The 16,863-nt window shown below is 40.7% G+C and overlaps 1 long non-coding RNA gene across 1 annotated transcript; it reads left to right on the top strand.

Annotated features, from left to right (window-relative positions):
* The first annotated feature begins 9,010 nt into the window (after nt 1-9,010).
* On the top strand, nt 9,011-12,057 carry LOC106585753 (uncharacterized). The gene is made up of 3 exons (XR_001324018.2): nt 9,011-10,558; nt 10,992-11,214; nt 11,354-12,057. It is a non-coding gene; the product is annotated as an uncharacterized lncRNA (long non-coding RNA).
* The last annotated feature ends 4,806 nt before the right edge of the window (nt 12,058-16,863 follow it).

Genomic DNA, 16,863 nt, shown 5'->3' with positions numbered 1-16,863 from the left:
TATTTAACCAGGTAGGCAAGTTGAGAACAAGTTCTCATTTACAACTGCGACCTGGCCAAGATAAAGCAAAGCAGTGTGACACAGACAACAACCGAGTTACACATGGAGTAAACAATAAACAAGCCAATAACACAATAAACAAGTCAATGATACAGTAGAAAAAGAAAGTCTATATAACGTGGGTGCAAAAGGCATGAGGTAGGCAATAAATGGGCCATAGGAGCAAATAATTACAATTTAGCAGATTGACACTGGAGTGATAAATGAGCATATGATGGTATGCATGTAGAGATACAGGTGTGCAAAAGAGCAGAAAAGTCAATAAAATAAAAACAGTATGGGGATGAGGTAGGTAGATAGGGTGGGCAATGTACAGATGGACTATGTACAGCTGCAGCGATCGGTTAGCTGCTCAGATAGCTGATGTTTAAAGTTGTTGAGGGAAACAAAAGTCTCCAACTTCAGCGATTTTTTATTTATTTAATTTTTTTGTATTTTTTAATATTTTTTTTAATATTTTTGTTCCATTTTTTTTTTGTGTTTTTTTTTTTGCAATTCGTTCCAGTCACTGGCAGCAGAGAACTGGAATGAAAGGCGGCCAAATGAGGTGTTGGCTTTGGGGATGATCAGTGAGATATACCTGCTGGAACGTGTGCTACGGGTGAGTGTTGTTATCGTGAATAAGGTGGAGCTTTACCAAGCATAGACTTATAGATGACCTGGAGCCAGTGGGTCTGGCGACGAATATGTAGCGAGGGCCAGCCGACTAGAGCATACAGGTCGCAGTGGTGGGTGGTATAAGGTGATTTGGTAACCAAACGGATGGCACTGTGATAGACTGCATCCAGTTTGTTGAGTAGAGTATTGGAAGCTATTTTGTAGATGACATCGCCGAAGTCGAGGATCGGTAGGATAGTCAGTTTTACTAGGGTAAGTTTGGCGGCGAGTGAGGGAGGCTTTGTTGCGAAATAGAAAGCCGATTCTAGATTTGATTTTGGATTGGAGATGTTTAATATGAGTCTGGAAGGAGAGTTTACAGTCTAACCAGACACCTAGGTATTTGTAGTGGTCCACATATTCTAGGTCGGAACCGTCCAGGCTGGTGATGCTAATCGGGCGGGCGGGTGCGGGCAGCGAACAGTAGAAAAGCATGCATTTGGTTTTACTAGTGTTTAAGAGGAGTTGGAGGCCATGGAAGGAGTGTTGTATGGCATTGAAGCTCGTTTGGAGGTTAGTTACCACAGTGTCCAAGGAAGGACCAGAAGTATACAGAATGGTGTCGTCTGCGTAGAGGTGGATCAGGGAATCGCCCGCAGCAAGAGCGACATCATTGATATATACAGAGAAAATGTTCGGCCCGAGAATTGAACCCTGTGATACCCCCAGAGACTGCCAGAGGTCTGGACAACGTGCCCTCCGATTTGACACACTGAACTCTGTCTGCAAAGTAGTTGGTGAACCAGGCAAGGCAGTACTTAGAAAAACCAAGGCTATTGAGTCTGCCGATAAGAATACGGTGATTGACAGCCAAAAGCCTTGGCCAGGTCGATGAAGACGGCTGCACAGTACTGTCTTTTATCGATGGCGGTTATGATATCATTTAGTACCTTGAGCGTGGCTGAGGTGCACCCGTGAGCGGCTCGGAAACCGGATTGCACAGCGGAGAAGGTAGGGTGGGATTCGAAATGGTCAGTGATCTGTTTATTAACTTGGCTTTTGAAGACTTTGGATAGGCAGGGCAGGATGGAAATAGGTCTATAACAGTTTGGGTCTAGGGTGTCACCCGCTTTGAAGAGGGGGATGACCATGGCAGCTTTCCAATCTTTAGGGATCTCGGACGTGTCGAAAGAGAGGTTGAACAGACTGGTAATAGGGGTTGCAACAATGGCAGCGGATAGTTTTAGAAAGAGAGGGTGCAGATTGTCTAACCCAGCTGATTTGTACGGGTCCAGGTTTTGCAGCTCTTTCAGAACATCTGGATTTGGGTGAAGGAGAAGCTGGTGAGGCTTGGGCGAGTAGCTGCTGGGGGGCGGAGCTGTTGGCCGAGGTTGGAGTAGCCAGGAGGAAGGCATGGCCAGCCGTTGAGAAATGCTTATTGAAATGTTCAATTATCATGGATTTATCGGTGGTGACCGTGTTACCTAGCCTCAGTGCAGTGGGCAGCTGGGAGGAGGTGCTCTTGTTCTCCATGGACTTTACAGTGTCCCAAAACATTTTGGAGTTAGAACTACAGGATGCAAATTTCTGCTTGAAAAAGCTAGCCTTTGCTTTTGTCACGTCCTGACCAGTATAAGGGTTCATTGTTACTGTAGTTTGGTCAGGACGTGGCAGAGGGTATTTGTTTTATGTGGTTCGGGGTGGTGGTTGTTGTAGAAGGGCATTTGATTTATGTATTCCGGGGTTTTTGGGCACTGTCATATTCATGTATTTCTATGTTTAGTCTAGTGAATCTGTTTCTATGTTTAGTTAATTGGGGATGGAACTCTCAATTGAAGGCAGGTGTTGTCTCTTTGCCTTTGATTGAGAGTCCTATATATTAGGGTGTGTTTGGGTTTGTATTTTGCTGGGAGATTGTTTCTTGTTTTGCCTGTTTCTTGTTTAGCGTGTGTGAGCCTAACGAGACTGTGTTGATCGTGAGTATTCGTTGTTTATTATTTTGGTGTTCTCTTTTGAGTTAAATAAACGTATAGATGAGCATCCACATTCCTGCTGCATTTTGGTCCTCCTTTCCCGACGGCAACCGTTACAGCTTTCCTGACTGCATGTATTGGTTCCTGACTTCCCTGAACAGTTGCATATCACAGGGACTATTCGATGCTATTGCAGTCCGCCAGAGGATTTTTTTTGTGCTGGTCAAGGGCAGTCAGGTCTGGAGTGAACCAAGGGCTATATCTGTTCTTAGTTCTGCATTTGAACGGGGCATGCTTATCTAAGATGGTGAGGAAATTACTTTTAAAGAATGACCAGGCATCCTCGACTGACGGGATGAGGTCAATATCCATCCAGGATACCTGGGCCAGGTCGATTGGAAAGGCCTGCTCACAGAAGTGTTTTAGGGAGCGTTTGACAGTGATGAGGGGTGGTTGTTTGACCGCGGACTCATAGCGGATACAGGCAATGAGGCAGTGATCGCTGAGATCCTGATTGAAAACAGCGGAGGTGTATTTGGAGGGCAAGTTGGTCAGGATAACGTCTATGAGGGTGCCCATGTTTATGGATTTGGGGTTGTACCTGGTGGGTTCCTTGATGATTTGTGTGAGATTAAGGGCATCTAGCTTAAATTGTAGGACTGCCGGGGTGTTAAGCATATCCCAGTTTAGGTCACCTAACAGAACGAACTCTGAGGCTAGATGGGGGGCAATCAATTCACAAATGGTGTCCAGGGCACACCTGGGAGCAGAGGGGGGTCGATAGCAGGCGGCAACAGTGAGAGACTTATTTCTGGAGAGATTAATTTTTAAAATTAGAAGTTCGAACTGTTTAGGTATAGACCTGGAAAGTATGACAGAACTTTGCAGGCTATCTCTGCAGTAGATTGCAACTCCTCCCCCTTTGGCAGTTCAATCTTGACGAAAAATGTTGTAGTTGGGTATGGAAATCTCCGAATTTTTGGTGGCCTTCCTAAGCCAGGATTCAGACACGGCAAGGACATCAGGGTTGGCGGAGTGTGCTAAAGCAGTGAGTAAAACAAACTTAGGGAGGAGGCTTCTGATGTTGACATGCATGAAACCAAGGCTTTTTCGATCACAGAAGTCAACAAATGAGGGTGCCTGGGGACATGCAGGGCCTGGGTTTACCTCCACATCACCTGAGGAACAGAGGAGTAGGATGAGGGTACGGCTAAAGGCTATCAAAACTGGTCGCCTAGAGCGTTGGGGACAAAGAATAAAAGGAGCAGGTTTCTGGGCGTGGTAGAATAGATTCAGGGCATAATGTGCAGACGGGTATGGTGGGGTGCGGGTACAGCGGAGGTAAGCCCGGGCACTGAGTGATGATAAGAGGGGTTGTATCTCTGGACATGCTGGTTATAATGGGTGAGGTCATCGCATGTGTTGGTGGGACAAAGGAGGTAACAGAGGTATGATGAGTGGAACACGGGGCTCCATTGTAAACTAAAACAATGATAACTATCCTAAGCAACAGTATACAAGGCATATTGACATACAGCGAGGCATAAAGTAATCACAGGTGTTGATTGGGAGAGCTAGCTAGACAACGGGTGAGACAACAGCTGATCAGCTAAAACATCAACAACAGGTAAAATGGCGATGACTGGGCAGAGGGTCGGTTGACTACACACACAGCCTGAGTTCACGGCTGGGGCCGACAGATAAACAAATAATAAAAAGAATGGAGTACCGTGATAAATGGCCAGTTCAGCAGGCATCAGCTATGTAGCCAAGTGATCATAGGGTCCAGGGGGCAGCGGTAGATGGAACAGGAAGGCCGCGGAGTAGTCGCTACTACGCGGGCGACACGGCGCTTAAAGTTAGTAGCCCGGGGCTAGTAGAAGCGTCTGCTCCGACGGAGGCCGGTTGGAGGCACAGCGGATGGAGTATTTGTCGGCAGACCAGTTGTGGTGGTGCGGTGGGGCGCCGTGTCGACAAAGGATCCAAGCCAGATGTAGTAATTTAGTTTGCTAGCCGGGGGATGCGCCTGGCTCACGGCTAACTGGTGCTAGCTTCAGGGCATGGGGCGTTAGCCACTATAGCCACTCGGTAGCAGCGGTGATCCGGTGCGAAGGTCCAGAGCTTACGGCAAGGATCCGGTGGAGTAGTGGGTTCTAGCCGTGTTTGGGTGGAGTTGGGGTGAACAACTGAGTAGGCCGGGAGGTGGGCCTCAGGGGTAGCTTCGGTACTGGGTAACTCGGTGGGTGCTAGCTAGCTGTGAAGATCAGGAGTAATGGTCCAGGGATTACGGCAGGAGTCCGGCGTTGTAGTGGAGAGACAGTCCGATACTGGTAGGCTAGCGAGTATTATCCAAGCTAAAAAAGGGCTGGTATCTGTGCAGAAGGTAAAGGCCGCTAGCAGTGGCTAACAATGACTAAATAGCATGTAGCTAAATTAGCTGGTTAGCTTCTGATGGCTAGATGGCTCTTGCTATAAGGTCTAAAAATTTAAAATAATAGCGGTTCTGTATCACATTGAGTGTGGCAGGTTACGGGAAGGTATAATTGAGTTAAAATGGAAAAGAGATGTATACAAAAAAGGACAAAATACAAAAGTACACGAGAGGACGAACAAAACACGTCTGCACTGCTACGCCATCTATGACAATGGAGAATGAATTTAAGCACTAAAGTGTGTTTGTCAAAATAATATCTGAAAATGTCAGTTGTTGAACATAATACTTCTATTTGCAATTTATGATATATGCAGTTGAGGAATATTCCACGTACCAACACTACATGTAGGACGGACATAAGACATTCCCACATACAGTATATATATATTTTTTTTAATTCACCTTTATTTAACCAGGTAAGCCAGCCGAGAACAAGTTCTCATTTACAACTGCGTCCTGGCCAAGATAAAGCAAAGCAGTGTGACACAAACAACAACAGAGTTAGACATGGAATAAACAAACGTACAGTCAATAACACAATAGAAAAGTCTATCTACAGTGTGTGCAAATGAAGTAAGATTAGTGTGGTAAGGCAATAAATTTGCCGTAGTGGTGAAATAATTACAATTTCCCAAATAAACACGAGTGATAGATGTGCAGTAGATGAATGTGCAAGTAGAGATAATGGGGTGCAACGGAGGAAAAAAAAAATATATAATATATATATATATATATAACAATATGGGGATGAGGTAGTTGGATGGGCTATTTACAGATGGGCTATGAACAGGTGCAATGATCTGTAAGCTGCTCTGATAGCTGATGCTTAAAGATAGTGAGGAAAATATGAGTATCCAGCTTCAGTGATTTTTGCAATTCGTTCTAGTCATTGGCAGGAGGAATTGGCTTTGGGGTTGACCAGTGAAATATACCTGCTGGAGCGTGTGCTACGGGTGGGTGCTGCTATGGTGACCAGTGAGCTGAGATAAGGCGGGGCTTTACCTATCAAGGACTTATAGATGACCTGGAGCCAGTGGGTTAATGCTCGGCGGGCGGGCAGGTGTGAGCAGCAATCAGTTGAAGAGCATGCATTTAGTTTTACTTGCATTTAAGAGCAGTTGGAGGCCACGGAAGGAGAGTTGTATGGCATTGAAGCTCATCTGGAGTTTATTAACAGTGTCAAAAGAAGGGCCAGAAGTATACAGAATGGTGTCGTCTGCGTAGAGGTGGATCAGAGAATCACCAGCCGCAAGAGCAACATCATTGATATATACAGAGAAAAGAGTCGGCCTGAGAATTGAACCCTGTGGTACACCCAGAGACTGCCAGAGGTCCGGACAACAGGCCCTCCGATTTGACACACTGAACTCTATCTGAGAAGTAGCTGGTGAAACCAGGGGCGGAAATCCCGGGGGGGGACACGACCCCCCCATCCTGGGAAAAATATGATTTGTCCCCCCCAATATATCACTGAAACATAACTATGTAATTTAAATAATATTAATAATACGCAATGAAAGCAATTGTGCTGATTATAGACACTTAATAGCGCGTTTTTAAGTTTCAAAAGATTGCGACCCCCCCTCGCCCTTTGCCTCACAATGGTTTGATCCACTGCCAGTTCCTTAGCTTGCTACGTAACTGCCGTGAGGTTCATCCAGTCAATCGCGCGCACACACACTAGCTGAATATGCAGAGCTAGCGCGCAAATATTAACTATTAAGCTAGCTAGTACCTATTCCATTTATGTGGCGTCGTCAAAGATGGAATCAGCATGCAGATGATGTAAGTTAGTGCTTCGAAGTCCCTGTGATAAGGTTAGCGATAAACTGAAGTCCAAACTGAACAGAACTACACTCTCTTCTACCATTGTCTTAAATCTATTTAATGGTCTCGTTGCAAAAGCTAAATTGTCGAAGGGAACTTTTATTTATTTATTTTATTTCACCTTTATTTAACCCGGGTAGCAAAGATTATAGCAAACACCACTGAAACTGAATTGGTGCTCGCTAGCTTTGCAAATTCAGCTATTGTTGGAAGCCAGCCAATATGAAACAAACTATTAAAATTACAAAAGGTTGCAGCATATGTTGTGTAAATGGTGAACTCATACAGCTGTCAACTCTTATCATTTTAATCCGTTTCACATTTGCTAGCTACCTTTTAGATCGAAGCCCATATAGAATGATTGAAGATGATAGAAGCCCATGTCCTACTGTAAATAACCTACACACTGTGTGTGTCGCCAGCCAGGTAGAAAAATGGCAGAAAAATAAAAGACGGACATCAGTTATTTTCAATACACCAAAATGCATAGTAAGAACCCTAGTAGCCTAATATCTCAAAGACTAGTTGATAAAATGTTCATAAGAAAGAAATGAAATTCTAATGGAAATGTTTCACAATGATGTCACTAGGCAGAGCAGGCAACAGATGGCACACAGACAGCAGAGTTGGGGACAGATATGCAGGGACAGACTGGCAGACAGGGAGTCTCAGGTAAGTTTGTTGAGTCTTTTTTTGGCAACATTATGAAAGGTTCTCAATTTTTTTGACTTGTAAAATAGGAACATAATTGGAAAATGCCATGGATACCCCCACTCTCAACTTAAACTGGTGACTGAACTAAGATTTGTTAAAGGCAATGGTATTACTGTTGTGATTAGTTGTGTAGTTTTGGGTACCGGTAGTTAGGAGTACGGCAAACACCTTATTTCTTTGGTTCCTCAATATACATTTACCATATTACAATGTAGGCTATGTGTTACAGCACTACTTTTGGTGTCCCCCTCAGGAATTGCTCTTGAGAAAATTTCATGTAATTGTCCCCTCCAAAGTGGATATCAGATTTTCGCCCCTGGGTGAAACAGGCGAGGCAGTCATTTGAGAAACCAAGGCTGTTGAGTCTGCCGATATATTGTGGTGATTGACAGAGTCGAAAGCCTTGGCAAGGTCGATGAATACGGCTGCACAGTATTGTCTTTTGACGATGGTGATTATGATAACGTTTAGGACCTTGAGCGTGGCTGAGGTGCACCCAGGACCAGCTCGGAAACCAGGTTGCATAGCGGAGAAGGTACGGAGGGATTCAAAATGGTCAGTGATCTGTTTAACTTTACTTTCAAAGACCTTAGAAAGGCAGAGTAGGATAGATATACAGTATCTCACAAAAGTGAGTACACCCCTCACATTTTTGTAAATATGAGTATATCTTTTCATGTGACAACACTGAAGAAATGACACCTTGCTACAATGTAGTGAGTGTACAGCTTGTATAACAGTGTAAATTTGCGGTCCCCTCAAAATAACTCAACACACAGCCATTAATGTCTAAACCACTGGCAACAAAAGTGAGTACACCCCTAAGTGAAAATGTCCAAATTGGGCCCAAAGTGTCAATATTTTGTGTGGCCACCATCATTTTCCAGCTTGTTAACTTCAAAATGTTTTTTTAACACCCATATAAAATGAAGGCATGCAAAGCTTACAGATTTAAGTCTAATAGCATGAGATGAAAGTAGACAAACATCAAAGTGTGCGATATGAAGGTATAGTCAGTGGACATTCTGAACCTTGTTTGAAGTCAGTAGGTCACATGGCCAAGGAGCTATTGACAATTTAAATGTAGAAAAATTGATGTAAAAACATGTGAGATGAAAATGTACAAACTAAAGGGTGTGCAATATAAAAGAGTAGTCATTGGACATTCTGAACCTTTATTGAAGTCACTAGGTCATATGACCAATGAGCTATTGAAATTCAAACATGTAAATAAATAATTTAAAATGGCGCGAGATGTAAATCGACAAAACAAAGTGTGTGCAATGTGTGTCTATGCCATCGGGTTAGCTACAACCAGTTTTGAAAGTTTTAGGAGTAATGGTTAAAGAGCTATTGACATTTGAAACATTTGATTTGTCACTATGTTGACGGTCCCTAACTGCTGTTGGTGGACGTAAGGAAAACTACAGGCGAATATCCAACCTGAAACTGTCTTTACCTCGGTTCTTAAAGTCCATTGAAACTCAATGGACAAAACATGATCTTAGTGCTACGATGCTTTTGGGGAAGCCAGACCTGTTCGGTAACATAATACATGTTTTCTTCAATGTACAAAGGTTGGAGCATCTAACTTGCTAAATGTGGCTAGCTAGTAACGTTAGATGGTAGCTAACTTGCTAGTACGAGCTAGCCAGTCGTTAGCTGGTCGACTTGCTAACAAAGTTCCTGCTAGCTATCTAATCAAACTCCAGATGATCCGTATAAACGTTATGATAGAACTAACTTGATAGCTCAATAACTAAACTATACATATTTGCAGGATGTCTTCCTTAAGTATCTATCATAGCAAGTAGCTTTCTCACTCATTGTCAACATGTCTATTAATGATGACGTAGTAAGACCGTAATATATGGTAAAGTGCGCAAAAATATATTCGTGTGTGAGACAACATATGCATTTCTCTCCTAACATTAAGAAAACCAAGAAAATATTTAATAATTGGCTACAACGGGATCTTTCTATACTTGGGAGAGTGCTTCTGTCCAAGGCAGAGGGACTGTCTCGCTTTTTGTACCCCTCATTATCTTCATTTGTAAATCCCTCTACCTGTAAAGAGATCAACAAGACCTTTCTTGACTTCATCTGGAAGTGTTGGGTTTTGTTGACATAAGTAACACTTTCAAGACCAATTGGTTGAAAAGATGTTTGGTCAATACAGAATCAAGAATCATTCCAAACAATGTGTTTAATAAGTTGGAGGATTTCAATTTTTACTGAAATGTAATTATATTCCTGAGAAATTGGCTAGGTTTCACCAACAAGCTTTAATGTCCTGGAAAATGTTTCTTGCACAATTTTTGCCTACATAAAGCTATTTTTTGTGAAATAATTCATACATAAGTAATTGTTCTACCCTAGCTGGCATGGGAGGAATATTGACTTTGTTCTTGATGTTTTCGACAGCAGGGGTAATACTCTTGCTTGTGCGTCAATATCACTAAAAGTGTTATTTTTTTGTCCTCAAGATAAATCATTCAAAATTGTATATAAAAAAATATACACTTGATGAAATTTCAAAAGGATCCTTTTGTATGTATGCCTTCATGATAATAGAAGCATAATGATGTAGACTTCAAACTACATTTTATACATTTTAGACTATTTTATTTCAGTGGAAGGAAGCAATGTCCCAAGTGCTGCTCAATCAACTTCAACGAAAAAAATTATACATTTAAAGAAACATTTTCAAATTTTCTTCATTAAATGTTATCTTATGTATAGACTTTTGTGTTAAATGCTGCACTTTTTATAAGAATATTGACTATTTTCTGTACATCCTCAGTCGTTGTCCACCCTGTTACATTGTGGTTACTGGCACTTATATATATTTTATATATTTTGACATCAAAATACAATGTATATTTTCTACAATGAGATCACCAACAGGAAATGATGTCACTTCCTTGGCGGGAAAACAACTGTGGTGAACCTGGTGAGTATCTAGATTTCATACTATTACATTTTTATCATTATATGTTGGTGTTGTGATGTGGGAAAGCATAACATGTCCACCCTGTTAAGCAAAATTACAAAAGATGTTAATCGAATTTCATAATTTTAAAATATATTTGTCAAACAATGCAAATTCATTTTCAAGTGGCAGCCATTATCCTAGCTTCATCACAATCACTTGGAGCATAGTTGCAAATTTTTGCTCAAAATGTTATCCATGTACACGTAACAGGGTGGGCATGCACTCAACAGGGTGGACAAATGGATATCTTGCAGTAATGTGTTGCAAAATGTTTTTGTTCATAAATTGTATTACATAATTACAATGTGTATATATAGCATGTATAGTATTTTAAGAATAAATAAATATCAATTGAATCAGGTCTTTCTGAATGAATGGCACCTCATCTTAGTGCAGCTGAAAGACAGCGGCAATACAGAGAACGACGTAATGCTGCCCCAGAAAGGAGAGTATCTAGAGAAAGAGAGGGAGGAAAGATAAAAGAGACTGGGAAGAAGAAGGCAATAGCTGAACTCAGTGACAGAGTGCAGCATGCAGAAAGGAAGAAATGGAGAGATTCAAACAGGATACTCAGAGCCAGGGTCAAGACTAGTGCATTGCTGCAGTCTGCAGAGGTAACCCTCCTTCCTCCCCATACACACATACATGCATTTTTCTTGTATACACTTGATGAGTATTGAAATGTATAAGATGTTTGTTACTCTTTATATCTTACCATATGCTATCTCTTCTCACCTCGGATGCCTGCCTTAGATGCCATTAAAGGAACGATGAAGATTAATCAGGTTATCAGTGTCTCACCAGGCCAGATAAAATACTTGTCTGTGCAGAAGGATAGTGGCATGTTGGACTGTCCTTGTTTTCAGCTCAAAGAGGCAACTCTGGGTGACCCTGCAGCATCTAACCAGCTCCCTACATCTCATGACGAGGCTGACACCACATGGCGACCTGGAACCATTGAACTTAATCACGTAGGGGAGTGGTGTGTTGTCAATTATGACCATGAAGGATACCCTGGCATCATCATAGATGTAGAGGAACATAACATTAAGGTGAAGTGCATGCACCTGAATGGCATCAACAAATTCTTCTGGCCAAGTCCAAAGGAAGATATTTGTTGGTACTCTGATGGACAGATAATTTGTCAGATGCCAGAGCCATGGGCTGTTAATAAACACTCTGTACAGATGGAAAGATCCACCTGGAAGTACGTGGAAGAGCATTTGGGGTGAAAGGGGGGACGGATGGAAATTGGGGGAGAGGAAGAGAGGGAGAGGAATGTGTTTTAATGCTAATTCCAATGATTTTTCTACTGGCAATGTATTTTTGTGTTGTTTTTCACAATGAATACAGTTGAAGTCGGAAGTTTACATACACTTAGGTTGGAGTCATTAAAACTCGTTTTTCAACCACTCCACAAATTTCTTTTTAACAAACTATAGTATGGGCAAGTCGGTTAGGAAATCTACTTTGTGCATGACACACATCATTTTTACAACAATTGTTCACAGACAGATTATTTCACTTATAATTCACTTTATCACAATTCCAGTGGGTCAGAAGTTAGCATACACTAAGTTGACTGTGCCTTTAAACAGCTTGGAAAATTCCAGAAAATGATGTCATGGCTTTAGAAGCTTCTGATAGCCTAATTGACATCATTTGAGTCAATTGGAGGTGTACCTGTGGATGTATTGATGTTGTAGGCCTTCACAAGTCTGGTTCATCCTTGGGAGCAATTTCCAAACGCCTGAAGGTTCATCTGTACAAACAATAGTACGCAAGTTTAAACACCATGGGACCACGCAGCCATCATACTGCTCAGGAAGGAGACGCGTTCTGTCTCCTAGAGATGAACGTACTTTGGTGCGAAAAGTGCAAATCAATCCCAGAACAACAGCAAAGGACCTTGTGAAGATGCTGGAGGAAACGGGTACAAAAGTATCTATATCCACAGTAAAACGAGTCCTATATCAACATAACCTGAAAGGCCGCTCAGCAAGGAAGAAGCCACTGCTCCAAAACCGCCATTAAAAAAAGCCTGACTACGGTTTGCAACTGCACATGGGGACAAAGATTGTACTTTTTGGAGAAATGTCCTCTGGTCTGATGAAACAAAAATAGAACTGTTTGGCCATAATGACCATTGTTATGTTTGGACTAAAAAGGGGGAGGCTTGCAAGCCGAAGAACACCGTCCCAACCATGGAGCATGGGGGTGGCAGCATCATGTTGTGGGGGTGCTTTTCTGCATGAGGGACTGGTGCACTTCACAGAATAGATGGCATCATGAGGAAGAACATTTTGTGGATATATTGAAGCAACATCTCAAGACATCAATCAGGAAGTTAAAGCTTGGTCGCAAATGGGTCTTCCAAAGTGACAATGAGCCCAAGCATACTTCCAAAGTTGTGACAAAATGGCTTAAGGACAACAAAGTCACGGTATTGGAGTGGCCATCACAAAGTCCGGATCTCAATCCTTTAGAAAATGTGTAGGCAGAACTGAAAAGTGTGTGTGAACAAGGAGGCCTACAAACCTGACTCAGTTACACCAGCTCTGTCAGGAGGAATGGGCCAAAATTCACCCAACTAATTGTGGGAAGCTTGTGGAAGGCTACACGAAACGTTTGACCCGAGTAAACAATGTAAAGGCAATGCTACCAAATACTAATTGAGTGTATGTAAACTTCTGACCTACTGAGAATGTGATGAAAGAAATAAAATCTGAAAGAAATAATTTTCTCTACTATTATTCTGACATGTCACATTTTTAAAATAAAGTGGTGATCCTAACTGACCTAAGACAGGGAATTTTTACTAGGATTAAATGTCAGGAATTGTGAAACTGAGTTTAAATGTTTTTGGCTAAGGTGTATGTAAACTTCCGACTTCAACTGTATGTTACTAAATAGCAGTTTCAATGGTGTTACTACATCTATTACTATGTAGATGTCTATTCAGGGTTTCATTTATGTTCTGTCCCGTTTATAGCTGTCCACCCTGTTATACCTTGTTCCACCCTGTTATCGTGGCATCTTTTTCAAGTTAATTCAGTTACATTACACAAATTCTTGATATTTGAGAATGTATTTTAAAGAGTGAGACACGACCAACACCACACAATCAGGACATTGTCTGGAATAAAGCTTGGTTGATGCCTTACAAATATTGTTTACCAAACAAATTTAAGGAAGTGCACTTTAAGATTCTACAAGATATATCCATGTAATTTTATGTTTCCCAATTTGTGGCTATTGATGATATCTGCGTTTTCTGCTAAAAAGGTGAAAATCTGACTCACTTGTTCTATGAATGTAAAACTGTGATAGATTTTTGTGAAAACCTTGCAGAATAATTATTTACCTTTTTAAACACTACCCATGTTTTTGACATGAAGGATATACTGTAATATATTACTATTGCAATGATAACAAGACCATTGAAATTATTGTGCCTTTTTTATTATTGTTACCAAATGCTTTATACACAAACAACAATTCCAGAATTATATTACAAAGTTATAAATATTTTTGATTGAATTTAATCATAACATCTTCCTGAATCATTATAATGAGTGTATACAATTACACTAGAATTGTCATTATTTAAAAAATAAAAAAAAAGTTTATATATATATATTTGTTGTTGTTGTTGTGTGTGTGTATATATATTTTTTCTTTTTGTATGTATTTAGTATGTCCTTGTTTAAACCTTAGTTTTGTTTTGTTAGACATGTCTAATGTAGGGATGTAAGTTATTGAACATTTTGTATTATGAATAAACAAAACAAAAATAATACGCACAGAATGACAGAAGCTGGAAGAAACGACATCCCTCCCACTGAGCAACCACATTGGAAAATGTGTTCGAATCTCATCACGGACAACTTTAGCATTTTAGCCAATTAGCAACTACTTAGCATGTTAGCTAACCCTTCCCCTGACCCTTAGCCCTAACACATAGCCTAGCTAACGTTAGCTGCCTAGGTAACATTAGCCACCTTGCTAACGCAAGTGTTAGCCACCTACAGTGGTGTAAAGTACTTAAGTAAAACTACGTTGAAGTACTACTTAAGTCGTTTTTTGGGGTATCTGTACTTTACTACTTATATTTTTTGTCAACTTTTACTTTTACTTCACTACATTCCTAAAGAAAATAATGTACTTTTTACTCCATACCATCCCTGACTTTCAAAAGTATTGTTACATTTTGAATGTTTAGCAGGACAGGAAAATTGTCAAATTCACGCACTTATCAAGAGAACATCCCTGGTAATCCCTACTGCCTCTGATCTGACGGACTCACTAAGCACAAATGCTTCATTTGTAAATATGTCTGTGTTGGAGTGTGGCCCTGCTTCCCGTATACTTTTGATACTTCAGTACATTTTTACAATTACATTTACTTTAATACTTAAGTATATTTAAAACCAAATACTTGTAGACTTTTACTCAAGTAGTATGTTACTGGGTGACTTTTACTTGAGTCATTTTCTATTAAGGTATCTTTACTTTTACTCAAGTATGACAATTGGGCACTTTTTCCACCACTGGCCACCTTCCCCAGCTAACGTTAACCACAACATTTTTCACATTCTAAACATATATGAATTGTAATTCATAACATATCATACAAATTGTAATTTGCAACATATCGTACGAAATGGATGATGGACGTCCACAAATTAATACATTCCATACCAAACTTAACATACAGTACCATACTAATTGGAGTGTGCCTGATTTACTATGTTACGTCTAGAGCAGTCCTCTTAAACCTTATCCTGTCTCTCTCTCTCTCACACACACACACATATATATATATATACACACACACACACAGTATAATTGCAGTACACTGTAGTATAACTGCAGTATGCTGCAAACACTTCGTCCAAAAGAAAACATTTTTTTTTCTGCAGTAATTTAGCTGTGTAACTGCAGTACACTGCAGTTATTCTGCAATAACTGCGTCCAAAATACCACAGTCGACTGCAGTTCCTGCACTTTTACTGTAATTTCAAAACGGCAATCTTTTTTATAAAGGAGAGAGCGAGAGAAGCCAAGAAGAATGGTAAAAATGTAAAGATCGGTAGGTGTGGATACATGCAAAAACTATCTTCTTGGCTAAAGTAGAACTTAACATACCCAGTGGTAGGCTATTCAATTGGGCAAAAACTGAGCATCAGCTGAGAGGATTGGTTAGTTGTTGTCAGGCACTGTATCAGCACATAGTGATTCGTTTTTATTATTCCAATAAATGTTCCATTTGACTTTAATTTTCTTTTGAGGATGCCTAGTCTTGCTCTTTTGGAGAACAATTTTATTAGCTTATTTGTCAGATCCTTCCCAACTGAAATTATAGGCTATAGATTTAACATAAAAGGGAAATCAATTAGCCTATAGTCAATCAAGGCAATATATACCAAATTGGTTCATTTGATTCTATCTGAGAAAGGTATGCATTGAAAAAGGAAAATCAGCAATTTAAATCAAATGTTTACTATAATAGAATGAAAGCTTAACCCAACCCCCACTCTACTCAGTCATTCCGTACACCCTCATTTGCATAAACATTAGTAATTTATGAATAATAAATATACTTGCCTTCAGCGAGAGCCAATCATTTGCATATCACCATGGCACTACAGTTGTATATCATGTGTGCGGTGTTATCATGAAGCCTTAAAGCCTGCATAAACCAAATCAAAGGAAATGCTTTAACAGGTAGGCCTATGGTGAGACTCACTTTTCTATCTTTATCACTCTTGCACGCGCTCTCTATCGGCGGTAAATATTCAAACTTTAACGTTTGAGCATTTTATTTACAGATATGGTTTTAGTATGGCGTGATATGTAGGGAGCTTGTATCTACTATACCCACTGCTCGTTTCCCCCCTGTGTATTGAATAAACATGAAGTGCAATGCATTATTGATGAGCCCGTAGCAGCGTTTTATAGACTATTGTGTGTTTGCGCGTATGTCCGTGCATGTGTGTGCGCCCGCGCAAGAGTGTGTCCGTGGTCACTTCTAGGTGGTTATTCTGCTTTTGATAACATGCAGCTATGCGTTTAGGTTGCATTACCCCTATTCAAGCACGATTCAGCAGTGAGAAATTAGAGGAACATTTTGATTTAATTCTAAGACATTTTAGCAGCCTAAACAACAATGATGAGCTTACTCTTTGTTTTGTGTAAAGTCATATAGCATACATCTATACAGTTTCCTATTGCTAACATCGTGATGTAGCCTAGTTTCCCTA

The sequence above is a fragment of the Salmo salar genome, chromosome ssa24 (assembly GCF_905237065.1).
Source record: "Salmo salar chromosome ssa24, Ssal_v3.1, whole genome shotgun sequence".
Classification (NCBI taxonomy): Eukaryota; Metazoa; Chordata; class Actinopteri; order Salmoniformes; family Salmonidae; genus Salmo; species Salmo salar.
This window is presented reverse-complemented; position numbering and strand designations above follow the sequence as displayed.